The 27788-nt window shown below is 41.2% G+C and overlaps 1 protein-coding gene and 1 long non-coding RNA gene across 4 annotated transcripts in view; one reads left to right on the forward strand and one right to left on the reverse strand.

Annotated features, from left to right (window-relative positions):
* On the reverse strand, positions 1-26771 carry LOC143833236 (uncharacterized). Of its 2 annotated transcripts, XR_013229570.1 has the most exons (5): positions 26382-26771; positions 23472-23650; positions 21317-21515; positions 5943-6101; positions 1-991 (listed from the first exon to the last, which is right to left on the reverse strand). It is a non-coding gene; the product is annotated as an uncharacterized LOC143833236 (long non-coding RNA). The 2 variants fall into 2 exon arrangements; XR_013229569.1 differs by lacking the exon at positions 21317-21515.
* Positions 1-27788, forward strand: part of SARNP (SAP domain containing ribonucleoprotein) — a 71111-nt gene that overhangs the window by 28984 nt on the left and 14339 nt on the right. The gene's annotated exons all lie outside the window — the stretch shown is intronic.

Genomic DNA, 27788 nt, shown 5'->3' on the forward strand with positions numbered 1-27788 from the left:
GGAGCCACATTTTATTTTCTATTCAAATTGGTTTTGAAGAAGGGAGGCAGAGGGGAGTGGAATATAGCTAAGGGCCATTTTAAACCTTATGGGATTAGCGGAACAAACCTGAGCGAGTGGCTCCTCCAGTTAATCTTTGTAGCCTTGGAACGAATGCCAGTGTAGAATATATTAAGCTAAATATTTTTTTCCCCTACAAGATAACAAAGGTACATCCCGTGGAATAGCGGTTGCAGTTGTCACTATCTCATAGAAGAGAAGTGGCAGGTGCTCGCTGGTTGTTGTTGTTTTTGTCAGTGCAGACCCGTCAAATTAATTTTTAAAATAAATCAAGGAAGCATTTTTCTCTCCAGAACCAATCACACGCCCCTCCCCTGTGCTCTCATGGGAGGCTTCCTTTTAAAATTTACCCTCTGACCTGAGGCTGCTGTCCCTTGATTTTTGCAAGTTACACTTAAACTGCTGCCTTCCCTTGTAAATTTTCCCTCCGCAGCAGCTGCTCCCTGTACCTCTCTGAACCCCTGGCTTCCCAGTGGGAAAGCTGATAGCTGCAGGCTTCAGTGCTGCAAAAGGGGTTGCCTGCATCGTAACGCAAAAGCACATTCTCTAAGGAGTTGCTTTTCTCTTTATGCATAAAACAGCCTCCTAGGCATCCAGCAGAGAGAGTATTGCCACAAAATAGAAGCTTGGGGGCTTTTTAGAGAGCCCTTGGGTTAGCATAAATGCTTCTTTCTCTTTTCTGCATTGCATTATCTGGTGCCATTCCCGGTCAGAACAAATGACTAAAATAATTTGTGTTTCACATCATCTAATGTGAGGGTCTTGAACTGTTTTACAAGTAGCTAATTAACCTGCAGCCTGTCAGAGATTGGAGCTGGGGAGGTGAAATACCAGCATTTTGAAGTCCTACTGGGAACAGAAAACTTACAGGGGGTATGAGTCCAGATATCTTAGCATCAGCTTCTTCCAGTTATCAAATGTGGGTTTTGATCTGAAAAGGAAACAAAGGAACTTTGAATCTAAGTCCCCCACTTGAACCCAGAAGGTTAGTGCTGGGCGATGGAGCTGGGATTTATTTACAAATGTAGTAATACCCAAATTTGTCAAAAGTGGCCCCATGGAATGATGATGTGTCACCATTGAATAAGCAAAAAGAGGCCAGCTGCAAAAGATACTGCATTTATATTCTACCTTGAAAAGATGGATAAACCAAGCCTCCCTTCTGTTTTACCAATAAATCACAAAGCAGACTTCACATCATTCGCATTGCCTTTTCCCCCAAGTTTCTGTTTATGAATACTGAGATTTTTCAGTAAAACTAGTACAATGAAATCAACAGTTTCATTACTCTTGGAAAATACTATTTCAATACTCAACTTTTAATTTTTGCACAGTAATTTATCCTGACTGGTAAAATTAAAGTTAATGTTGGTCAAAGTTCTTAATACTGGTTTAATTCTCTGAAAAAATGCTTAGTAGAAGAGCTGTTGTGCTTCATTGTTTAAGATAGGCTTGGGCAACTTGGTTTTTCACAACAGTTGTGTGATTTTTGGAAAGCAAGTATAGCAGAAAGTTGTGCATATATACAAACTATGTAAGAGAATACAGTTGGGTTAATTGTTCAGTTTCCAACAAGTTTAGAGAAGCATGCTGAGGAAGGATTCTTTTCCTGGCTAATTCTTTTCCCTGTAATATTTCCAAATACCCCCCACCATTTGCCAGATGGAAAAAATATTCACTACTTAAGAGCAGGAAAAGGGATAATGCTTTTATTCATGAGTCTGGGAAAGATCTGAAGACCATCTAAACTATCTTCCGTCCCAATGAAGGTCTTTCCAAGTATTAACTCACATCTTAACTGTGAGTCACCACCCTTCTCAACAAAAAGGTTAATCTTTATTTTTCATTCGTAGAACGTAAACAGAGGTGGGTAAAGCAAGGTGCCACTTTCCAAAATAGCTACTAAAATTGCCATTTACTGTTTGTTATAAACAATTTCCCCCTTAGAAAACTCTGATACTGCAATCCTAATTTAATTATTTTGAAATCAGTGGGCTTAGAAGGGGTAGAATTTGGCTGAGTATGTGGAGGTCTCCCAGAGTTCTCTCATCCAAACATTGATCAGTCCCTACCTTAAAACTTTATTTATTTTTTAATTTATAGTCCACCGTTCCCTGAATGGTCTCGCAGCGGTTTACATCATAAAACATTAAAATACATAAAACCCCAAGAAAAGCTTCCCAAATTTAACAACAAAGCAACAACAAAGATGGCAGTGAACACATTCTCTTAGCCCCAGTCTATCCCACCTTGTTCATCCCAGTGGCCATGTTCTTTCCTATTGAGAGTGGGAGTGATCTTAATAGTCCATGGAGGGGGATGCTTAGTTGTAATACCGGGACTCTGCCCCGGCCTCAACCATACGCCTGGCGGAAGAGTTCCGTATTGCAGGCCCTGCGGAAAGCTGACAACTTCGGCACTGTGATTACATAGGGTGTTTCCTTACCAGATCATCCAAAACTAGGTGAAGGAAATGACGCCTACATAGAATATTAGAAAATCTCCACGGTCACATTTTTAGAGACAGATTCTCCCGTTCTGAGCTCACTTGTGCCTAGAGAGAGATTATTTTATTGTCAAACTAAAACAGAAGATAATTCTTTAAAAGCAGTTGGTTCTTTTTGTCATGTCAAAGCCGTTAACAACAGCGGCAGCACCAAGTCAACAGACTCATGCCATAGCCGTAATATCATGCTACCTCCCTGCTTATCACACCGAGGCACAGGATGTGGTGAGAGCCTGATGAGTTGGGTAGAGAGGGGAGGCTCGGGGATTGGATTGCTGCTGCTGTTTTTAATTTTAAGGGATGGGGTTTTGATGTTCTATTGTGGTGATTTTTATTGTAACCCACTGCAAGCTGGCTAATCCAGGAGTGGCGGGCAAGAAATTAATTAATTAAAATAATTAACCCATACTGACTTTGAGATTTTGAAGCTTTCTAAATGATGGAAAGGATTTATATTATTATACTACAATAATATTCAGTGTAAGCAGACTAGATTTTCTATGTTTGAGAATTATTCTGAAGTATTCTTGAAGGAGAGGAGATTCTCTGCTCAGTGTTTTGCTCGGCTGGAAAATGTTTCAACAATGGAGCAAGATCAGCAGGACTTATTGCTTCCATGGCTGAGGCAAACTAGGGAGATTTTTTTCATCTCGTGCAACATTCTGTTGCACGTCTGAAATCTTTTGGCCCTTTTCTGCTTTTGCCTGTGCAAAGATGTACACTGGCTTTAGCAGGTGAGGCAAGTGATATCTACAGAAGGTGTGTGTGTGTATACACACACAGAACATGTTCAAATTTCATTCTTCATGTTCACATTACAAGGACTGTACAGTTATACTCCTCATTTTGTGAAGAGATTGTGGAATTTTGAGTATTTTGAATCTATAAATTGACATTTCTCATTTTTAAAAAAGCTCCTTAAGGCTTAAACTGAAGGGCTGCATGAAAGAAAACCATGCTTTAGGCTAAAATTCTTACGGTCCAAAATTATCCCCAGATGCAACTTCATTATTTTCTTAGCGGCTGGTAAGCATAGTTTCAGGATAAATTATGAGCATATTATCTTTTTGACTTGTAAATACAGAGTTTGCCTCTAGAAATAGTATGTAGAATGAGTATCACAAGCTGTGATGTCCTGATATGCTTTATATTAATGAAATGAGTTGGCACAATGATGCTTAAGTACTTAAATCGGTTTCTCTGTGTTCATTATGTTAGACAAGCTCTTTTTGAGTAATGATCTTGAGTCTTTCTACTAACTTGCATAATCAGGTACTTCAGGAGGTGGCTACGGTTTTGAACTTGCAAAAAGCAGGGTTTAAGCTGCTAGTTTTGGATCAATCGAAAATAAGCTAGTGCTTTGGTGTGTCGGGAGTCAGAGTTGGGTCACTTTTCTTTTCTTTTTCCTTTTTTTCTTGTCCAGCCATCCTAGGAGGGCAGGGAGAGCAAAGAGGAGGGATAACATTTCCAGAACAAGTGTAGGAGAGAAAAAACCTAGAATTTTGCTTTGTCCCTCTTGCTTGTATTTTTAGAGACATTAAACTACTGTAACAATGAACCAACATGGAGGCAGATTGGTTCAGATATAAATGCTAGTTTCCATTCTTAGTCTGTTTTTTAGAAAGCATGCTGACTTTGACTTTTAATTTGTGATGTGCGTACAAAGTCTGTATAAGGGCAGATTCACACTTGATATTTTGAAGTTTGGTACGAAGTTCAAAATATTAAGCATGAATCTGTTCTAATGTACAAGAACGCAACCTGTGCAGAAGGTTGCCCTTAGAGCTACACTCTCTCTCTTCACCCCCCCCCCCGCTTGAAATGATGTCACCATGCTGCAACTTGAGTAGCTATGAATGTAGGCCTGTTGATTTTAGAATAATGGGAAGTGACAAGGTGAAGAATAGTGCTGGCAGCCATGGGCATTTCAACATAGGGATGCTGAAAGCAAGGCCGTCTCCTCCCCCGCACTCTTTTGAGTTGTTTAGCAAAACAATCCCAGTAGTTTATGCAGGAGTACATGTATTGCGTGGCTGCATGGTTTGCAAACCTGCATATACAATGGATAACCTCTGTATAGTTTAACTATTTCACAAAATTCTGATACATGATGTCTTTCATAGCTACAGGCTCATTTGCTGCACCCATTAGATTTCCTTGCTAGTGTTTCGGTAGAGTAGTGGTCACTTAGTAGTGCCCTCATATCGTCCATACTAAATGCAGGCCTGTTGCCTCAGTAGAAAGATTATTAATTACATGGCCACACATTTAGATTTATAGCTTGCTTCGCTGCAGAGGTTCAGGGCAGGTTAAACTAATTATACATGAACAACATACATCACTGTCCAAAAAATCATTTTGTAAAAGCTGTCAAGATGCTAACCTTTCACCCTCTACCCTCATTCTCTTGCTCCTGTTTCCTGTTGTTATTAGTTCATATTATTTTCTTTATTCCTATAAGGAGCAGTCCCTCAGAGTCAAAACTTATTTCCTTATGTGCATGCATTTCCATCTTGTCTCTAGCCCTGTTCTAAGACTGGGCTCAACCAACTTCTACCTCAGGCATCTACAGTCTCCTCGTGGTGGAGGCTAGAATGGGGTACTCAGAGCTAGACAAATATGACATTGACTACTAACTCTGCAATTGTTGTACTGTCTCCCACATTTACTCCTGTTACCCAAACCCTAACTCAAGAGTTTTTCCAAACTCTCATTTTGCACAGCTATGTAGCTAAATGTTTGCATGGGGTGTGCAAAATTTAAGTGAATAGCTGACCCATTGAAAAGTTTTATAGAATTAAGACACTAAGTGTATAAACAGCCCTCTCTTGAATAAAATGAAGTGCAACAATGTAAGACTTCACATTTAACCAATTGCGTAGAAGTTGTAGAATACTGTATCTTTTAAGATGGAGGAAAATGTGTGAACAAATTAAAAAAATAGACCTGGAAGAGACCTCAAGGGTCATCAAATCCAGCCCCTTGTACAATGCAGGAAATTCACAACTACCTCCCACTCCCCTTATTTCCCCAGTGACCTCTGCTGTTTATGCCCAGAGGAAAGCAAAAAAACCATCAGGATCTCTATCCAATCTGGCCTGCTAAACAGCTTTCACCAGTTGTGGTCACAATAAAGAAGATTTAGTATGACCCAATAAGTAACGAGTACATTCAGTTTTCGTTAGTTATAAATAAATGAACTTTTAAAAATACTCAAATTCTAAGAGTATGATTTCTTGGTTGAATTATCTCTTTTGGTTGATGATTGAACCAAGGAATAGAAAGTCTTTTAACAATTTCCATTTCTTTATTTTCTTTATAATTGTGGAATTCCTCAAAAGTCATTAGTTTTTGTCGTCTTATTATTCAGCTGTACCTTTGACATTTTCTCCTTTAACCTTCATCAGTAGCTGTTTCATCACTAATTTTTGCCAGTAATGTGGTATCATCTAAATATTTCAGAATGTTAATTTTCTTGCATCAGTTTTCACTCCACCTTTATCTAAATCGAATCCAATTTTCCTTATGATATAATCTGCATATAAAATGAAAAAAGATGGCAATAAATGCATCCTTGTCTGACAACTTTGCTAATTAGAAACAATCCCATTTCTCCTTATTCAGTCGTAACAGTAGCCCCTTGTCCATGGTATAGGTTGTGCATCAGAACCTGCAGTTTTAAAAAGTGAAGTGAAAGCTGCACTGAGAACAATTGGGAGAAAGAAAATCACCAAGAGCATATGAGATATTGAGATATTTCAAGCTACAGAAATTGAGTCCATCAACATCTTAAGAATATGCCTATTGATATTGTTCTATGTAAATGTTTCAAAATGTTTTATGTAAACCGCCCAGAGCCATAGGGAAGGGCGGTATAAAATTCTAAATAAATAAAATAAATAAAACAAAGCACTGGCTCACAGACAAAATGTTCAATCTAAATTCCAATTCAAAAAATGGAGACATCAAAGATTTCAGAAATTATCAGAGCACCATATTATTTCCCACATGAATACAGTGATGCTGAAACATTTACAACAAAGATTCTTACTGTATATGGAATAACAGATGTTCAAGCTGGATTTAGTAAAGGGGCAGTAGAAATCATATTATGAAATTCTGACTGCCCAGAGTCGCAAAGAATGGGCGGTATAGAAATCCAAATAAATAAATGATGTTTAGTAAAGCTTACTAAAGAATATCAGAAGAAAAGTAGTTAGATTGCAGTAAAGATTTCATGTGTGGCTCATGAAAATCTACCAATGAGTTTAAAAGAAATGGATGTGCCACAATATCCAATGGCTTTTCTTCAAATGTTTCTTCTTTGAAGGAATCTGGCATCCTTTCTTTTCTTCAGTGTATCATGGTAGCTGTGGCTTGAATTTTCCTTTGATTTCTTAGATCTTGTGGAACAGGTCTCTTGTTACTTTTTTATTATGCTGTTTCCTTGCACTGATTAGTATAATAATTCTCTGAGTACAAATTCCTGAAGATGTGCATTCAGAATTCTTATTCTATTTCTGTCACCTCAATTTTGCTTTTCGTTTTTGGCAGTTTTAAGCATCTAATCAGACATCCATTGAGACTTTTTATTTATGTTGAATACGGGAATAGTCTTCCTTGATCATATTTCTGCTTTCAGCCAACAGTACTTATCATTCATGTTCAGTTGAACTTGGTAGTGCAAGTCTGTTCATTACATCCTTAACACTATTTTGCTCCCTTATATATTTGGGAAAAAGCTTCCTGGGAGGAGACTGTCCAGGGCCCTGTCCATCCAGGTCCATCCTGATTGGCCCTCCCCCTCCAGCTCCCACTCTCCCTCCTTGACTGCTAGAAGCCTTGTGGCTGTGGCCTCCATTGTTGCCCACGAGGAGAGAGGCAGCGACAGAGCTTTGCGGCCCGCAGGTACGCTCCTGCTGGGAAGGAGCCGGGGGGGGGGGGGAGGTTTGCAGCCCTCCTGCATGCTGCCCCTTTCAAAGCCCATTTTTTAAAATGTTTAAATGAGCTTTGATATTAGTGGTCTTTAAAATCCTCAGAAATGTTAGTTATTATTTGACACTATGATTATTCTGGGGTTTTCTTTAGCTTTTCTGACTTTTATATTACTAATAATTGTGGTCTATACCAGCGGTCCCCAACCTTTCTCAGGTCAGGGACCGTCTCCGGAGTGAGGGAAGAGCTGACGGCCCGGGTGCTGCGAAAACGTGCATGCGCAGTTGCCGCGCATGTGTGTTTTCGCCACCAGGTGGCACTAACGCACATGTGCGACAACTGCGCGTGCGCGTTTTCGCCACTGGGGGTGCTAACGCGCGTGCGCAACAACAGCACCTGCCTCTTCCCTTCCTCCTTCCTGCCAGCGGGGGGAGGCAGGCATGGCTGCCGGCGGCCCGGTACTGTGGCCTTCGCAGCCCGCCACCGGGCTGCGGACCGGGGGTTGATGACCCCTGGTCTATACCATAATCATGAGCCTCTTGTGGCACAGAGTGGTAAGGCAGCAGACATGCAGTCTGAAAGCTTTGCCCATGAGGCTGGGAGTTCAATCCCAGCAGCCGGCTTAAGGTTGACTCAGCCTTCCATCCTTCCGAGGTCGGTAAAATGAGTACCCAGCTTGCTGGGGGGTAAACGGTAATGACACTGGGGAAGACACTAGCAAACCACCCCATATTGTGTCTGCCATGAAAACGCTAGAGGGTGTCACCCCAAGGGTCAGACATGACACGGTGCTTGTACAGGGGATACCTTTACCATTACCATAATCACCTTCTGGACATTTTTTAAGCAGAACAGAGCTTCTCCATCTGCTTCTAGTTATGTATGTATTCTAGTTTTGGTCATCTGATGACATCCATGCATACAGGTTTCTGTTCAGTTGCTTGAAGTATGTGTTTGCAATGAATAAATTGCTGGTTTCACAAAATTATATGAATTTATCTCCTGTTTCATTTTGTAATCCTAATCCTAATTTTCCAACAATATTTGTGACTGCTTAGTTTCTTACTTTTGTATCGCGGTCACCTATGATGATCAGCACATCTAGTTTAGGTTTATGATCAGTTTCTTCATCTTCATTGGCGCTTGAATAAAAGCTTTCTATTTCTTCCTTTTCAGCATTGGTAGCTGAATAATAAACCTGAAAGTTACATTGATTGGCTTTCCATGAAGTCTGATGTTCAAACAGACTTTCCATTATCATCCCTGATTACTTGTGGCATGCCTTGACTCACTGTTAAAACAACGCCATTTTTTTGAGTTTATCATTTCCAGATTAAAACAATTTGCATTTTTCTGATTCAAAATGTCCTAATCCAATCCACTTTGATATATTCACACCCAGGATTACAATGTTTAAGCATTCCATTTCTCTTTTTAATGATTTTGAGTTTACCTTGATCCATACTTCTCATATTCCTTCTTCCTATTATATGTGTAGTACATCTTTGAAGTTTCCTTTTTTGCATCTGTACCCATCAGCAACTAAATATCCTTCAGTTTTATTCCGGTTGTGTCATTAAGAATGGTGCTATTTGTATCTCTCCTCTGTCCTTCCCCAGTAGTAGTAGTAGTAATAATTAATAATAATTATTACCTTCATTGTCATACAGCAAGGATAAAACCCATACAATAGCTATTTGAGTGTCTTCTGACCTGGGGGTCTTTTTTTCCAGCACTGTATCTTGTTTCACTTTGGCTTTCTCATCATATGGTTTTCAAGGTATGAGATGATCAGAAGTAGTTTACCATTCCCTTTTTCTCTGCTCAGTACTAACAAAGGTTATTTGAAATATCACTGCTGTTGTCCAATCAAAGGTCTTCCACCAGTGTCACCTGCTACTACTGCAGCTGCTCAGTAAGCTAATCTTTCCTCCTCCACCAATACTTTTGGAACGGACCCTTTCTTTCCTCGTCATGTGGCAAAAGGGAGTGGCTGAAGGGAGTGGATATAATGTCTGAGTGTCTGAGCCATGAGCATTCCTCCTTTTGAATGACTCTGCTAGGAGTTTTGCCTCTTGACAGAGTCTAAACTCCTGATGGTATTGATAATCTGTTTTATAGACTGTATTCTGCAGAAAACAATATTGGCTTAACCTAGTGATAGGTAGATTCAAGTGGGTAGCCCTGTTGGACTGAAGTAGCACAACAAAATCAGAGTCCAGTAGCACCTTTAAGATCAACAAAGATATTCAAGGCGTGAGCTTTCAAGTACATGAGTGCATGCACTCGAAAGCTCACTCCTTGAATAAATCTTTGTTGGTCATAAAGATGCTACTGGACTCTGATTTTGTAGTGATAACATTCATGAAAGGTTTTGATTTATGGCATTTTTAGCAGATCTTTGATCTCATGTCATATTCTCTATCTTTCTCCACTGTTCCTCAAATTTGCAACCCAAATATATTTTCTATAGTACAAGAGTACTGCTTGTTTTAACCTTTTTTTTTTTTAATTTTATAGTAATCGTTCTGTAGCTATTCTCTCCTAAATATTTTACATTTCTGGATCACTGTCTACTTTTAATCTTATTTTAGTGTCTGTTTATATGTATTTTTATTTATTTTGTATTTTAATTATGACTAGTTCTTAACATGTACTTTCAAAGATGCTTCTTTCTAACTGGCATAATTGGCTGGTAGCTGTGTGTTAACTTTAACCATAATTTGTACAGCTAAGAAACATTATTGAAGACCAGTGACAATATTTGCTCAAACAGAAAATCAGACATGAAGACACATACATTCAGCATACCAGTGTCATTACCACATATGCACTTTTTCTTTTCCTTGCATACTTAATACAAGATTAACTGCTGTTGAATATATAAAAAGCTTTTCCTGCTGCCTTGTATTTTTGATACTGAGGTTTGAATTCTCCCTTACTGCCATGGCAATCCAGCTGGAGATATATTCTTTTTGCTTTATTTATTCTAACTATCAAGACTTGCATCAAAATGAGTGCCTTCCATCCGCTTTAATGTAATGTTTAATTGTCCTTGCCAGCATATTTTACTTAGATTTCACTTTACGTTTGTTTGACTAATGGTAAAGACATATAGTCATGGATATACCACGTTAATCTAGATTTTCTGTCAATCTAGATTTTGCAAACGGTGAAAGCCAGCCCTTTTCAGTACTTCAAAATAGCACAGCCCCTATATAGGTGGTCCGAATTCATGGGTGTGGTTTCTAACATATGCTAGAGCCATGGTCCAATGAAATATATCCTAGGGAAAAGGAAATACTGCTTACAGAAGACTAGACTTTTAAAAATTTAAGATTTTTGAATATAGAATTTTGAGACTCTTTGGTAGTCACTGCTGATTTCTTATGCCTTTCTGATAGCTTAGAGTTCCATGATAGTTCTATTTCAGACTGCACCATTATCTGTATTTATATCAACCCCCTTCCCCAATACATGATATTTCAAAAATAAATGATGAGAGAGTTGTGGAGGGTCAGCAGGGCTCCTGGTTTTTCCTTTCTCCACGGTGTCATTTGAAAAGGATTTTGAGTCCCTAACAAACCTTTAGGGAGTAGTGGAAGGGTTGCTTAAAGTGAAGACAATGGCAAGGGGTACTCGGCGACCTCACTCTGCCCAGTCATCTGGTTCTTCATTTGTCCCTGCTGTGAAACAGAACTTATCTTTTGTCTGTAACACAAATACATCTTTTTCCCCCAACCCCCCCTTCCCCTTCTATTATAGTTCAATCAATGATGTCATTATGTGTGCCATTCAGGAACTGTTGAACCACTTGGCTGCAGGAATTTGGAGGAGCAACGAAGAGAATAATAGAGAACTGTGCTCTCACTTCTCCTCTTCAAGGGTCTGTTCTAATATTAACCAGAGAAACAAAGTCACATTTCTTCCCCCCCCCTCCAACTCCTCTTCACTATGAAAAACAAAAGTAATCTAAAGTGAGAAGAATGGGCTAGGCATATGTGAACATGGCACTGAAACCTGTTGCGTTGCTTTCTTTTGGTATGAATAATTTACTTTTTCTAAAAACTCCAATTTACCCCACAGACATTTTTCAGTCATAAAAAAAAATAGTGCTCTAGTCCTACCAAACAAAAATACCGTCATCCAGGTTGTGTCATGGTTCATAATGCTACTATTGCTATGAGGGGTAACACTTTCAATTTTGATTAAACATTTGCCTTATACTACTGAGAAAGGTGGTGCTTAGGTGGATTGAGACTTGCAGGCCTTGGTGTGCCCTTGGGTCTGTAGCTGAGACATTTGATTGGAATCACAAAATGAATTTTGGTGAGAAAGATGGGCTTGTGTGTTAGCCTGAGGGAAATATGTACCTAATGGTGTCTTCTGCAGTGAAAAGTATGTCATTTTTTTCTCAAAGCTTGATTTGGCTCTACAAGCTAAAGAGGCATGCCAGTTTGACCCCTGCTAGCAGCCCAATGCTTGCCTTCAGTTTTCCCATGTAGTTTTTCACTGACTTGTTAGAGCCAGCTTGCATCTTGTGGGAAGGGCATATGAGTAGGCAGAGTTAGTGGCCTCCACCACCTGTGGCATGAGCAAAAGTGTGTTCCACTCATACATTTGAGATGTCTTGGCTTGAATCCTAAGCCTTGTTTGCCCTTATGCAGCACCTTTTTTGCTATGGGGGCAAACCTCTGCTGTCGAGAGCATTCCTCCATTATACTCAAAGGGCCTAATACTAGAACAGTGTACACCACAGTAGAGTAAGTTGCAATAATGTATGAACAGGAGGTACAAGCAGAAAGAAAACTTGGAAAGCTGAACTGTTTTAGTTTAGAAACATAAGGAATATATAGTGTATGTACTTGCATATAAACCAAGGCACTTAATTTTACCACAAAACCTGGGGAAATTTATTGACTCGCATATAAGCCAAAGGTGGGAAATCCTGCATCATCACAGGCTCTCCCATCCATCCTAGATCATCCCATCCAAACTAGGCTTATACACGAGTATATAGGTTATATTACTAAGAAGATTAAGGAAATAGCTGTGTCAGAGCCAGCAAGGTATAGCTGTTAGGGGACTGAACTAGGATTTGAGAGTTGAATCTCCTTCTGTCATGAGGCTTGGGCCAGTCACAGACTCCCAGCCTAACCAACATGACAGAGTTTATTCATTCTTTATTATATTATTCGACTTTACCTTGCCACTCCACAAAAGGCCTCGGCAGCTTACAATAATAATCAAATAGAAAATAATTAACTGTAATACAGATTTAAGATTTAAAATCCATGTCTTGCATTTAGCATTTCTGGGGAAGGTAATCAAAAAGGCCACTGTAACTCACTCTGTGCAGCCTACCCTTGTTTCTGTTCTGGACATTACAGCTTGTCCGAGTGCAGCCGCCTGGGTTCTTACACAAACTCTATGAAGAACCCATATAAGACCCATGCTGTGGCAGCTGCATTGGCTTCCAGTACAGTTCCAGATCTGGTTCAAGGTTTTGGCTCTTACCTTCAAGGCCTTATGCAGTCTGGGCCCCACATATCTGAGGGACTGCCTTTCTGAATACGTTCCCCAGAGAGCACTTTGTTCCAGTAATACCAACCAAGTGAGGATCCCTGACCATAAAGGAGTCCAATTGTCCTCGACCAGGGCCTTTTCTGGCCCTAGCCTGGTGAAATCAGCTCCCCAGGGAGATCGGGGCCCTGTTGAAACTAAGTTCCACAGGGCCTACAAGATGGAGCTCTTCCAACCAGTTTATGGTTGAGACCAACTGGGAATCACCAACTATCAACCAGGCCTCCCTCTCCTCACACCCTTGCTGTACAATGACAATGCCAGAAATGAAATAATATACCTATTGCTGCTGAGAGCTATTTTAAGAATTTAATCATTTAAAATTAACTGCTGGTTTTATATTTTAATGATTTGTAACTAATGTTCACCGCCCCAAGATGGCAAGTCCGAGAGGGGTAGTATACAAATGGAATGGATAAAACAAATAGTGAAAACTAGTCTTAAGTTTCTTCTAAGTTGTCCTATACACTCATTTATTTATATTTTAATTTATATGCTTGCCCCCCTTTGAATGGTTGTGGGGTGGCTCACATCAATTAATAAAAACCCATACAAATTAAAAGTTTAAAATACATAAAAACCAGTTCTTACCCTACCTCCAGTGCCCCTGTTGAGATGTCCAATTACTGGCCAGGCACAGAATGGCTTGGCAGGAGTCACAGATGATGATGGTGGTCCCTGGGCTCAACCAAATGCCTGGTGGGAAAGTGTCATCTTACAAGCTCTCCAGAACTTAGAAAGCATTGTGAGGGCTTGTGCTTCCAATGACAACTCATTCCATCAGGTTGGATCCAGGACAAAAAATCTCTTTTTCAATCTTGCCAGAGCTCCAAGGCTAAATGCCCATCTTGCCCCTTCTGGCAGGGTGGAGCAGGACAGCAACAGGAAAGGTCTGGGATATAACTGATCATGGCCTCAGGTTCAGGAGGGGCGCTAAGAGACCCTGCTGTGAGGAGCGCAATTTCAATGGAGGTCTCTGTTGGTAGAGACAGTCCTCCAAGTATGTTGGTCTCAGATTATGAAACTTTAATGATAAGCACAAGCACCTTAAATTAGATGAGGAAAATAACCAAGACTTCAGGACTGGGATAAAGTGATCCTGATGGATAAATTGCAATAGCAAATAGGCTACTGAGTTTCATATCAGCTGAAGTTTTGAAAACATGCTCAAGGGCGCACACTGCTGAAATCTGGCATTGATCAGCGTAAATGGGGTCTACTTCAGACCTGAGTGCAGCTAGTTAAAAGCATAATTTCAATGAAGGATGCAGCCCATCATTAGTGGGAGAACTATGCTATTTAATGCATCATTAGTGGGAGAACTATGCTATTTAATGCATCCATCATTTCCTCTGTCTTCTCTGGATTCAGTTTCTTCTCCCTGAACCACTTCACAGTGGCTCAGTATAAGGATGGCTGTTCCTGGTAATTGAGTCATGCTGTCATACACCTGGGTGTCCACCTGTTGATGTCACGTTCCAGAACAGCATATGATCTTGTTTAGAGGCCTCACATTGATACTGAGCAACATAGGCTAGACTAGATAACATCATCTTTGGATCACCCCCCCTCTGATTTTGTAGATCTAGTTCTGTATCAGTTACTACCACCTGTTAACACTGTCTTTTTAACAAAGGACCTAAACCATAGTAACTGTTAAAATTACCTCTTCAAATAATTTCATCAGTATGAAATGCTCTGCAGTGTCACCAACAGGTAAAAAATTAATAAAAGTAGCTGCAATGGATTCCCATTGTCCATTTGAATAAGCAGGACATCTATCGGTGCTAGTCTTTGTCTGGAAACCACTCTTAAAGTCTGATTGAAAAGGGTCAAAGACACACATGTCATCCAAGTAAACCTTGAACTGTTCTGTCACTTCTCATTCAATCCTTTTATTTCCTAGAAAAGGCAGATTGGACACAGGTCTGTAGTTGGCTAATACATGCTTATCTGCAGAACATTTATTTAATAAAAAGTCAGTTAGCTGCTTATTACAGGAGGTGGAGGAACCCTGTGATAAAGCAGGCATGCACTGTTTTCTGGATCAGAGGTCTCTTTACCTCATTCCCAGATTTTGTAAGGCATGAAGGTAAAGGTCTAAATTATAGGCAGTGGCTTTCATACTCCAAAGGGTCTTATCAACATTATTCAGAGTAATTAAACTCAGCTGTTTTGAGCAATTACAGGTATAGTTCTGTAATGCCTGGTCATTTATTAATCGTATGGAATTACCTCTAAAATAAAATGTATATCCTCGGTCTTTGAGACATGCTTCCTTATTACCTCCTCAGAAAAGAACATTCAGCACTGGTGCTGAAATACTTTGGATGTGATGCAATTGTTAAATCCAGTATCATATCTCAGTTACCTGCATTTTATCGATACAAATACAGCTATATTTACTTCCCCATTATCTGTATACCTTCAGGAGGATAGTGTTTCAACGTAAACACAATTTGTTGAGAAATTTCTGGATGTTGTACTATCACCCTACACTTCCCTGACCAGGTGGCATCGATGCAGGGACTTAGGGCCATCTGAAAGAGGGAAGCGACCCTGTGCTGTGCCTTGGCGCTGCCATTGGAGGGATGGGCTCCCACAGGCTCAGTGCCATCACACTGCTCCAGAAACCCACTGGAGCCATAGTAGTATTCCAAAATGGGGATGGAGAAGAATCAGGTTTCAGTCACAACTCCATTGATGAGCTGTGCACTCCACAGTCAACCACTGCAGCAACTGGTGCCTATAGCAGGTCCTGGTGATGAGAAGCTGACTTCTCGGGGGAAAGGCAGTGGTGCAAAGTGCTGCAAACCTTGTCCCCCTTTCTCTCCCCCCCTCCCATTTCTTAGGCCAGTAGTGACTAGGGTTGTGCGCGGCTGCATCCAAATCGGCCACCACAGCCAAACACACACACACACACACACCCGCGGTGAGGGCGCAGCCGCGCACAACCCTGTGACCTGTGGCGCTGGACACAGTGGAACCTGCTGGTTGAAGGGGCTTGCACAATTCTTATCTATAGAATGGAAATATAGTAGCTATGACTATAAATAAGATATGGAAGTGTTATAACACTTCCTGAGGTTAAAGAAAATGTATTAGACCCTTTGAATAAGCCTAGGAATACTATGCAACAAGGCCCCATATTAAATACCTGTGAAGAGAACTTTGATTTTATATTCTCCCTGTCCAACTCTTAGCAGTCATCGCCTATAAACTATCAGTTACTACTGGAGCAAATGGTTGCAAGAAATCTGCACATCTGGCTTGTTTATATACTTTATAGTCTACCTTTTTGACAGACTCAAATCAGATTTATATATATATATATATATATATATATATATATATATATATTTATATATATATATATATATATATATTTATATATATATATATATATATATATACCCCGCGTCTGCTTGCCCAAGGCGGCTCATAATAAGACAATAAAAACAAGAATCCAGTATCAATAATACAACATCCCCAGCCCCAATTAAAACAACCTAATATTAAAAAACCGCAACAACAAGATGGCAGAAACAACACAAAAGAACCCCATAGCTCTGCCACTATTGCCTACCACAACTCTCTTGTTGTGAGATTTTCCATAGCAACCAACCATAGGGCAGCCAGGACCCCCTATGATTATAAGATATAATTATAAGATATAAGAACAGTGCAGACAGTACAAGACCCACAGAAGAGCTGTTCCTTGTCTGTACATTATCAAGAGCATCTTAGGCACCAGAGGGCTGCACTCCGTGAACACTTTGCTTTACTTTTTATGTAGTTTTATGTATATTTACTTGGATGTAAGCCCACTTTCAGTAGAGCTTGTTCACAACTAGGCAGGTGTAGTGCATCCTAAGTATGTAATTAATTATTTACTGTAGTCTCAGTAGTTCCTCTCTTCCTCATTTCTCTGTATTTACTGAAATAGAGGAATGAGGAAGAGAGGAAGTACTGAGACTTTTCATAATTAGCACAAAGTTTGATTTCATCTTTGTGGGTTCATGGGGAGACTTTGCCTGGGATGGAAGGTGGAAGTGAGGAATTGTATGGAGAAGGGTAACGTAAATAGTGGATCTATGGTGTGTGGCTATGTAGTAACTTAGAAATGATGTGACACTCCCCCCCCCTTTGAATGGTTAAAAAAATCTGGTTATTTATCAGCAATAGACTCTCAGGACAGAAGGGCAATACTGCATGACCTGGAGTTTCCTAAAAGCAGGCCTTTAGAAGAAACTTTTCTTAAATGTCAGGCTTTCTTAAATCTTGAATATTGTTTTTAATATACCAGTAGATACCCTGATTCTGTGGTGGAAATTCAACAGGATTCAGAGGATAGCCATGCTTTTTTGCACAACAAGCACCACAAATATCCCATGAAGTTAGTTGCATAATTTCTAGCCTGCCATACTGTATTATGTATGGTAACTATGGATCTTCTCCCAGGCTGTTTTCTGACAGCAGTTTGATATACAGAAGTGAAGCTGGTTATGTTTTTTCCTTGCAGAAAAATGAGTGGTGGGAAAGGCTTCACCTTAACTTCTGCTGTTGTTTTGGGGGCCAGGAAAAAAATATTAACAGCATGGAACGGTAGATGAAGTACAGCTGGCTTGGTTCTGTATATTTGGTTGTGTCCTACCAATCTGTTCAATTAAAGGCCCCATCACGGCAAGAAGAAGAAGAAGTTGGTTCTTATATGCCGCTTTTCCCTACCCGAAGGAGGCTCAAAGTGGCTTACAGTCGCCTTCCCATTCCCATTCAAGGCATGTTCTGCTGATGCCCTCCTGTAGTGAAACATACCTTGTGCCAATGAGCTATACCAGCCTTAATAGGACACGACCCATTGGTTGTAAGGATAGTAGAGAGATGTTCAGCCTTGACATTCCTTACGCATAGAAACTACTCATATTTAACTGTGAAATCCATGAGCAGATCCCTCTGCCAGGAAGAAGATGATAGATACCAAAATGTTTCCTAATAAGAACAGCTAACATTTCTTGCAGCTGTCTTGCATTTTTGTCCAGAATGTTCTTTTAAATTTTAAACTTCTTTAGGTTGTGTCAGAAGACTGTAAAGATTTCTCTCCCTTTTTTTGAAGAACTCAGCACCTGAGACGCCTCTTTCACTTTGCCATGTGGCATTCCTTATATGTATGTTTCATTCTCTGACGTCTATGTCAAAGAATGCTTTTCAACTTCAGAATTAAACTCTGAGAGTTGCAGGTGTGCTCTTAACACATGGCTGAGACTTTTTTTTGTGCCTCACTCCCCCGCTGATCCCGTTTGGAGCAAGCATAAACTTTTATCTGTGAAGGCCTTGGTATTTTGACACACACGGCTTTCAGAACTGCTGACTCTCAGAACTTTGCCTTTTAACAATTTCAACACCCCCTCCCCCGAAAAACAATTTTGATCTCCAAAGCTTTTTCTTTTGTTTGTGCTTTAAGCTTGAAGAAACGATGAGGATCGTTTTCAACTGGAATCTTTTGTTTAACTGTAAAACCCACATTAGAATCCTTTTTTTTTTTCATTCTACCTGAAGAGTCCTGTATAACTTGGAACTTTATGTAAAGTTAGTGAATAGATTAAGCACATTTCTCCTAAACGCATTAAGCTATGCATGTCCATGCACATTAATCTGGATGTGCAAATATTATCATTTTGTAGTAGTCTGAAAAATGAAATTACTATACTCCTGCAGGGGAGGGATGACTGAATGTTCATATATCTTGCCCTCTTGCTTCATGTATTGCTAGTGTCATGGTCTGGTAGATGGTACTAAAACAAAAAGGGCAAATGGTTGCAGCACTCACGTGATGTGAACCTTGTCAGCTGTCTGCCGTATAGAAACAGAAACACAACCTCATGTAACACTAGTTCACAAGCGTAGCTTCCTTTCCAAATAACACCTTTGAGGCTCCGAAAAGAGCTTGTTTCAGTGTCACTGCATCCTTGTACAACTACATTGAGCTTTTGGTGAAACATGACTTGTTGGGGGTTGGGAAGAGCTGCACAGTGTGTGACTTTCTCCTGGGGTTTGAGATTAAAGGGCTGTGTTGATTTGACTGACTAGTCCTGAAAGGGGGAGATCAATCACATATTCTTTGGGCCTTTTGTGGAGAGCAGAGTAGAAAGGTAGGCTGTATTGGAGTCTATAAAACCAACAGCTCCTTAATTGTTCCTAGCCACTTGATCACAGTGCATGTGTTGTGTGTAACTAAACATGCTGAATGCTGTGCAAAAGATAATTCTAGGGCTGTGAAAAGGAGGATTCCCTGCTTTGCAGGGGATGCTTACACTGTAGCTTTTCAATCACCCGACATTTCATGGCTCCTACTACGCATTTGTCAGTGAGTGTTGTTCATGTAGCTGATGCATACCGAATGGAGTCCACTAGGGAAAAGAGGAAGGAGATATAAATATATTGGGATGCATTTCAAAAAGGTGGTGGGTGACAGCTGTGCATCCCAGGATTAGAGTGTTTTGAAGAACAAAACTATCAGTTGCTGTCATTCACCCTCTGGGTATGAAATTGGAAGCCAGCTACTCATGAGTGTTTCATAACCTTTACCTTTTGGAGGTCAAGGCCATGTCATCATTAATCTACCATCGCCTGAAAGCCTAGGGGCTCTGTTTTTCATCCTGCCATCAGTCATGCTGCAGTGAAGATATATGAGTGGTGACCAGAAGGGTCCGTTTTTATATAAATGTGCTCCCATTGGCTCATAAAATCCGGTCCAGGAAAAAGTCGTGTAGCTCTTCTAAAGAGTAAACAGAAAGGGACACCTGAAGAAATTAATAGGCCACAGGTTTAAATTGAAAAGAGGTGATTTTTCTAACTCGCCTCACTATCAGTGCCATCCACATAAGCAGTATGGACAATTGAGTTGATGAACGCATTTGCATAGGGTCAAGTAGATAACTGCTTTATATGAAAAAGAATGGTTTGTCCTTCTATAGCTGTTCCCAAACCTTGGTCTCTTGGAAGTTCAGAGCATAATTATCTATAGCTTAACTGAGTGTTACGTTTGTATGAATGGGGACACGTTTCTTGTGGGCCTGCTTATCTCATCCACATCATCTTTGCTTCCTCCCTTATCCTCCGCTTCTCTCTTTTTCTTTCACTCTGTTATTAAACAACCCTTCTTGGAGGACTTCCCCTTCAATATTTTCTCTAGAAACAAATGTTCTTCATCCACTTTCCACTTCCAAAGAAAACAGAATTTATCTTCTTGTCTATTGGAAAGAGACAAGTACTTCAAGCGCACAATTCTGTGCACTATTGAAGAAATGGGTTAGAATTGTTTGTAAAACCTTCAAAGTAACTTTTGCACAGTAAATGCTTGATTTGCAGAACTCATTAAAGGAGATCCTATGTGGACTAGGCCTGTTAATACCCAGGTTCAGATTCCCATATTCCAGACCATCTCTCTGGGGGAAAAAATTCAGCTTGTCTGGTGTAGGGAGATGTTTTCAGCGTAGCCCCTTCCATTAGAGTTCTTTTCCATTTCTCAGATTTCTATCAAGATCCTAGTGGAACCTGTGGTTCCTATAATTTGAGAACCTTCTGAGACAGTCTTCAAGTCTTTATCAGAGATTGAAAGACATTCGCGTGTCTCCATTTTCATGGATTCATGGTCATTTGAGACAAAACAATCGGAGACCTTGGTAGCAGATTCAAGACCTGGGATTATAGCTAGACACAAAGTCTGACAGTGTTACTTTCTTGAGTGACAAGAAAAATCATTGTGGCCTCGCAGAGATGCTATCAAAGGTTCTAGATCAATCTCAAGAGAACGGTGTATCTAAAACACTTTCTTGGCATGCTGGTATCTTGTCAGGATGCCATGCTGTGCCCAGCCTCTCCAGAGACATCTCATTTGCCAGTTAAGCATCTCAAACACTTCCACCATTCCTTCCTGAAATAGTAGTTCATCTAAGTTCTATAATCAGGGTCATTGTTCCAGGTTTTGATATGCATGATTGTAGCAAAGGACACCAGCTTTACAGCTTAGAGTATCTGGAAAGTGAATGAGAGCATCAGTTAGTTAGAATGGAGGGTAATCAGAGTAGTTCTCCTGACTTTACAGGATGCAGGAAGTTCTAGTATACCCGGTCAGTTCATTGGTAAAGGCATACCTAAGCAGAGAAGAAGATGCAAGAACTTCCTCTCTTTCTAAGCTGATGGTATAGTTACCAGATAGGAAATGAACCTCACATATATGAAGGATACAGCAGGGTGGCTCAGCATACATGGCAGCTCCATCCAGTAATGTTCACTCAGGTCAAAGCATGATTTGGGAGATTCAGAGTGGAGCAGTCTGCAAAGCCCACCAATTACCAGTTTTCTTCACAAAAATCTGATATCCTCAAGTGATGTCTTTCAAGTTTCTTGTCTGATCAAGAGCAAACTAATTCTGCAGAAGATGTTGGAAAGAAAACCGCGATCATGCTAATTGCATTTTTCTGACCTGTACCTACATGGTTCCTGTGGCATCTTCCACTAAGAGAGGATGTGTAGTCTCAGTGCCCACTTCCATCCAAAGTTGCTATATGTAGCAGTGTGGAGATTGAATGGCATCAGGTATTCAGTTGGTGTGACACCTTTTTTGCTCTAAACTAACAAAATTCAATGCCACAAAGCAGGAATTCTCTTTTTGGTGCAAAACTAAGCAAACTGATCTTAGGAAAGTGAATACTGCCACCCTACTAGGTTCCCTCTAGGCTGGTTTGGAAAAAATATACAAGCATGTTAAATGGTAAAGTAGTGTTGTCCAGCATCCCAGGTAACTGTATGTAATCCTCAGTCACCTGTTTTTGTGAGGTATTTCTTTGTCAGTCTCATAGAATCATAGAATAATAGAGTTTGAAGGGATCTCCTGGGTCATCTAGTCCAACCCCCTGCACAATGCAGGACATTCACAACCCTATTGCTCATCCAATCTAACCTGCCCACCCCCTTGAGCCTTCACAGAATCAGCCTCTCCTTCAGATGGCTATCTAGCCTCTGTTTAAAAATTTCCAAACATGGAGAACCCACCACCTCCCGAGGAAGCCTGTTCCACTGAGAAACTGCTGTGTCAGGAACTTCTACCGGATGTTGAGATGGAATTTCTTTTGAATTAATTTCATCCCATTCTTCTTCTCTCCCAACATTTATGATAGGAACACTTATACAAATTTCAGGGTTACCCAATTGAGGGGTTGGTTGTGTACCTTTTATCTGGTCGGAATCTATATATTACTAATCAAGTTGCTAGACATTTTCTCAATGCTGTGAAGATCCATGGATTGGTTGTGAATGATCAAGAATAATTTTATCTCTATTTTAATTCTGACCATTTGTCAGGGTGTTTTCTAATATTTATATTTGTGCTTACTGCTGTTGCATTTTTAAAGATTATTTAGTGTTTGTAACAAATGCCTAATAAAGGTTCTGTGAGGATGAGTAGGAACTTGGTATGGTATTAATCAGCCTGTGCAGGAAACAAGATGGACATGCGAACAACTCATGAATTTGAATAAATTAGTTTGATAGATCCCTCTCAAATTAAGAATTGATTGTGTCTTTTTTGGACTAATATATTCCGTAGACTCTCCAAACTATTTTTTCATGTCACTTTTGCAGCTCTGTGTTGAGATAACTACCAGCTCTAGCTTTGTTTACATTCCAGACTGCCCCACTGTGTCCTTCTGGGCATCCTCACTCTTAGATGTTTGTCCAGAGTTGTTAACTGCAGTGTAGTGGAAATCTTTGTTCCAAAAGTTGCACAGCTCAGAGATTAATACCTTCAGGGACTGCATGGTGCAGGAATACCTAACAGTTTCTGTAACAAAATTCCTAATTGTGTTTACCGCAAACACATCTATAAACACAAACATAAAATACAGGTTTTATATTATGAAAGGCTCATAATTGATTATTCCTTTATATATAATTTTATATTGTCTTTCTCTGCAACAGGCAATTAAAAATATTAGAATATACATTTTTATTTATTAGATTTTCTATTTTGAAGAGCTTTTGGCCTTTGGCTCTTACTCTGTGGCTCAGTCGGCTGAGAACCATAAGAGAGAGCATCTGAAGAATGTACACTGAACAGTCAATAGTCTAGCAAGGGAACAACAGTAAGAGACCTCCCTGAGTGATATTTAGGGAGCGAGAAGCAGGGCCATCTGATCCAGGTGCAAAAACTTAAGAATCAGATTGACCCAAAGGAGCATAGATTATTGTATTCATTCATTCATTTATTTAAATTGTAATTTTTTATATTCTGGTATTTTTGTAAGTTGCTTTGGATCCACATTGGGAAGAAAAGTAACATGAAAATGCCAAAAATAAATAAATATTTAATAATAATCATAGTACTTACCCCAAATGTGCTGAAGGTATCCTGGCTGACTCATCCTCAAGTTGAAGAACCCTGGGTAGGCAAGGCAAGCAGGCCTCAAGGGCTTTCTGACCATTAGCACTGGTCTCAAGAAGTCTCCTTCACTTACACATGATGCCACTGGATATAGCTGCCTTTTTAACACTTAATGTGATCTTTTCCTGATGTTAGAACAAGGATGAATTTATTGCTTTGTCCCTACCTACTCAGCGTTAACACTTATACAGAACCGTTGCATATCTCCTGTGGACAATGTAATAAGGACTAAATTAATTCCTACTCTTTCCTGTGTCTACCCCAATGGAATGAAGTGGCAGTCTTTTCTTCTGACATCCAGTAGCTGCACCAAAGCAGCGCTGATCTCTGACAAGGCCCACTGGTGGCAGTTTTCCATCTGCAGTGTCTAACTTTCCAGTGACAAGGGTCAGCAGGAGCAGAGGGCCACTGTGGTTTTGAGGCCCTGGTGATATCTCTTGGCAGGGGAGCAGCAAATTTAGTGTTGTAGCCTTTTTCCTGCTGCACACCCCACATTGGCTGGGGTGGTATTGGTGGTGTGGTGGTAGACTAACAGAAGGAGAACAAGGGGTGCTGAAAATTCTGCTTCCATTTACCTCCCATTTTCCTGTTCTGGGCACCAGAGTTTGTCATCATGGTGCTGACCAGAGAAAAGCTGCACCCTCTTCCTCCCCCCTCTTTTGGGGACACCACTCTTCTCATCCCTTGTTGCATGCTCCAATTTGCCTTTGGCATCCCTGCCATGCAATCAGATTACTGAGCCTACAGTTGAGGCCTCTTGGCAAAGCATTCCTTAAAGAACTACAGCATATTGCTGGGCCTGCCCCAAATCCACACCCAGCAGCTTAGTAGAACTTAGTAACATAGTCCACATCTTTAAACAGCCCCGTGGCGCGGAGCGCCATGGACTGAATAAAGGAGTAAGGGCACTGTGGTAGGAGTTAGGGCGGGCCTAACTCCGGAGCTGCAGCGAGGGCGCTCCGGAGGGCGAGAGAACGCCGTTCGCCACTTGCCGCGCCTGCACCGCCAGCAACGCGCCTGGCCTGCTGCCGCCACCGCCACAGCTTCCCCGCCGCTGCCGCGCCCCTGCACATGGTCGCCCGCCTCATGGCCGGTCACGACCCAGTGCCCTCGGACCACCCGACCGCTCAGGAGCCGCACTACATGCCCGCAGGTAGGCCTCCTTCTTCCCATCCAAGGCCCGTTCCGCAAAAGCCTCACTGACCCCACGCTATCCCTTGCATCGCTGGTGCCCTTCGCATTCTGGGGGGGGGGGAGCTGTCTAGCGCCCATTTTATGGCAGTATCCTCCTCCTCCATACCACTTTCTGGCACAGGGCATGAGGAAGAAGAGCAAGTAGGCGGTAAGCCTGTAATCTGGGGACAGCCATCCAGCTATGCTCCACCACGCTCCATGGTCTTCTAGCCATGGGATGGGCTGTCCATGAGCTCCCCACCCTCCTAACAACAGGAAGAGCTAAGGAGGGGAATCCAGCCCAGCTTTTGCCACCTGGCTCTGCCTGCTCTGCAGGAGCAAGGGCAGAGGTTGAAGTGGGGCAGGGCTCCTGCAAAGCACAGTGGCCCAGCAGGCAAGTCCAGCCACCCTGCTCTGCAGTGGCCTTCCCACTCTTCTATGGCCCATTTTAAAAACAGGCTGTGCTACTAATATGCATATATACACTCACACATATACATACACTTATTGCATGTACACAAAAAATAGTAAATATAATACATATAAATAATAAATACACCAGTTTGGTGTAGTGGTTAGGAATGTAGACATCTAATCTGGCATGCTGGATTCGATTCTGCACTCCCCCACATACAGCCAGCTGGGTGACCTTAGGCTCGCCACAGCACTAATAAAACTGATCTGACCGAGCAGTGATATCAGGGCTCTCTCAGCCTCACCTACCTCACAGGATGTCTTGTGGGGAGAGGAAAGGGAAGGCGACTGTAAGCCGCTTTGAGCCTCCTTCGGGTAGAGAAAAGCGGCATATAAGAACCAGCTCTTCTTCTTCTAAATGTATTTTGTCTCTGCAAACACAAGGAAAAATATTGGTGCCTGCTGCTACATATATAAGTAAAACAGTACAGATGCACTGGGACAACAATGGCAATAATAAACCAAAGAAAAGTCATCTTTCTTCATTTTCAGTTGTTTTTTTAATCCTTCTTATGAGTCCCAACGCGTTTCACCTGTTGGCTTTATCAAGGCACAAATATGAGTGTTTCAAACACACTTCTTATATGCAAAAAACTTGTCTTGGACAGTATGTAAGGTCGTATTAATCACAGCTCTTAGCTAGTGGCATTAGCTAGTGGATTTATAAATATATAAATCTTTAATTTATATATATATAAGAGAGAGAGAGAGAGATCCTCCAGGACCAGGTGCTGTAGGGCCCATCCCTAGTTACCATCCAACATGTACATGAGCACAGCCATCCCCATTAGTGCCCCCCCTGGAAAAGACAATGATGATCCAACAAAACTTGAAACAGTGTTCCTAAACATGTCTAGCTGGAACAATGTTTCACTCTAGACAAGCTCCACTTGTATTACATTTTTGTATGGCTCAGTACTGAAGGAGAACATCAGGAGTATACCAGAGGCACAGTTTTAACTGTTGCCTCTTCTTTCCAGAAAACAGGGTCGTAGTGCTTGAAGAAGTTGTGTGAAAATACAAATTATCACATATACTGTATATGACTCTATGTTGTTGATTTGCACTGGGTTGCATGAGCAGAGTCAGGAAAAACTGAATGTTCTACAGGAAGAATTACCGTGTCTCTTTTAGTACACCCTTCTGACAAGTTTCTTGTTCTACATGCTGAATACCCTGAGTTTTGAAAGTGCAAAATGGTTAATCTACCTGTGGTTCCTTAGAAACACTGGGAAGCTGAATCTTCCTGGGCTCATAGCGGTCCCTAAGGAGATAAAAAACCACTGAAGCATCAGAAAGGGAGACAATGACTTTGGTCAGCTTTGCCTTTCCCAGTTAGAACTATGGCTTGGGGGAGGAAATGCCCCTCACCCACTTTCCATGACTGTTGACATTCATTTCTAAGGTTGCTTAGCAACTACATTGGTAGGAAAGCTGTATCCCCTAGGCTTGCTGCAGCCTGGAGGGAAATCAACTGTGGCAGCAGCAAGACCATCTGAAAGCTGGGATTAGGATTTCTGACAGCTTTGTCTCTCCATCCTCCAGAAGCACTGCAAAGATGAGCATTTCCGGTTTCGTCCAACCCCAGTTTTAAAAAAAGTATTTGAGGGGGATATTATTTAAAACTTGTTGTAAGGCATGTTTATGCCAGTATTCATAGTCAAGCGGAATATTAAGTACTCTAATTAGCAATATCGCTGAATGAAAACATTTAAACTTGATGACCTAGGAAACACATATATGGAGGACTGGTTCCCCCCTATATGCCTGTGCACCAATTTACATCCTCTAGCTACCACCTTCTAATTTCTCCCTGCTTAAAGTCACTCATTTGGTCTCTACCAGGGCCAAGGCTATTTGCTGAGGCTTTTAATTGGATTTGAGCTGCAAGCATTTTCTTCGAGATGGGGAATTAATGGTGTATTTATGATTTCATTTTAGAATTTCGGGTCACTTATGCTCCCCGCAAGGCTCTTTGCTATGCTGGTGTGAATTTACTGGTGATCCTGGGCCCACGGGACGTCTGCCTGGCCTTGACCCGGGCCAGGGCCTTCTCAGTCCTGGCCCCAACCTGGTGGAATGAGCTCCCAGAAGTGCTGAGGGCCCTGCCAGAGTTGTCAACTTTCTGCAGGGCCTGCAAAACGGAGCTCTTCTGGCAGAGATATGGTTGAGGCCAGGGTGGAGTCCCAGTGTTTCCATCGGAGGATTCCCCATGATGCCTACTAGATCTTGCTCCCAGTGGAAGAAGGCTTGGCCCTCCAGCATTAAGGAGCCCTGTCTATGTAAAAGAAGGGAGATGCTGGCAGCCAAAGCAAACTAACCCTGCCCCAGTTGCCTGAATGCCCCAAACTGTGAATCCGAAAATACACTGAATGTCCCAAAGCATAAGCAGTACAAAGGTGCATTTGCAAACATTGTGTAAACAGCACTAATTGCCAATGAAATGTAGTCATTTATTTATTTATTTCTTCAATTTGTATCCTGCCACTCCCCAATGGGCTCGTGGCGGGTAACAGTCTTAAAACCCCATTAAAACACCCCCCATTAAAAGACTTAAAAACCCATAACATGGCGGATATCCTCCCAACCTACTTCCCCATCCCAACTAGAGGCGTT

This window comes from Paroedura picta, chromosome 3, assembly GCF_049243985.1.
Source record: "Paroedura picta isolate Pp20150507F chromosome 3, Ppicta_v3.0, whole genome shotgun sequence".
Classification (NCBI taxonomy): Eukaryota; Metazoa; Chordata; class Lepidosauria; order Squamata; family Gekkonidae; genus Paroedura; species Paroedura picta.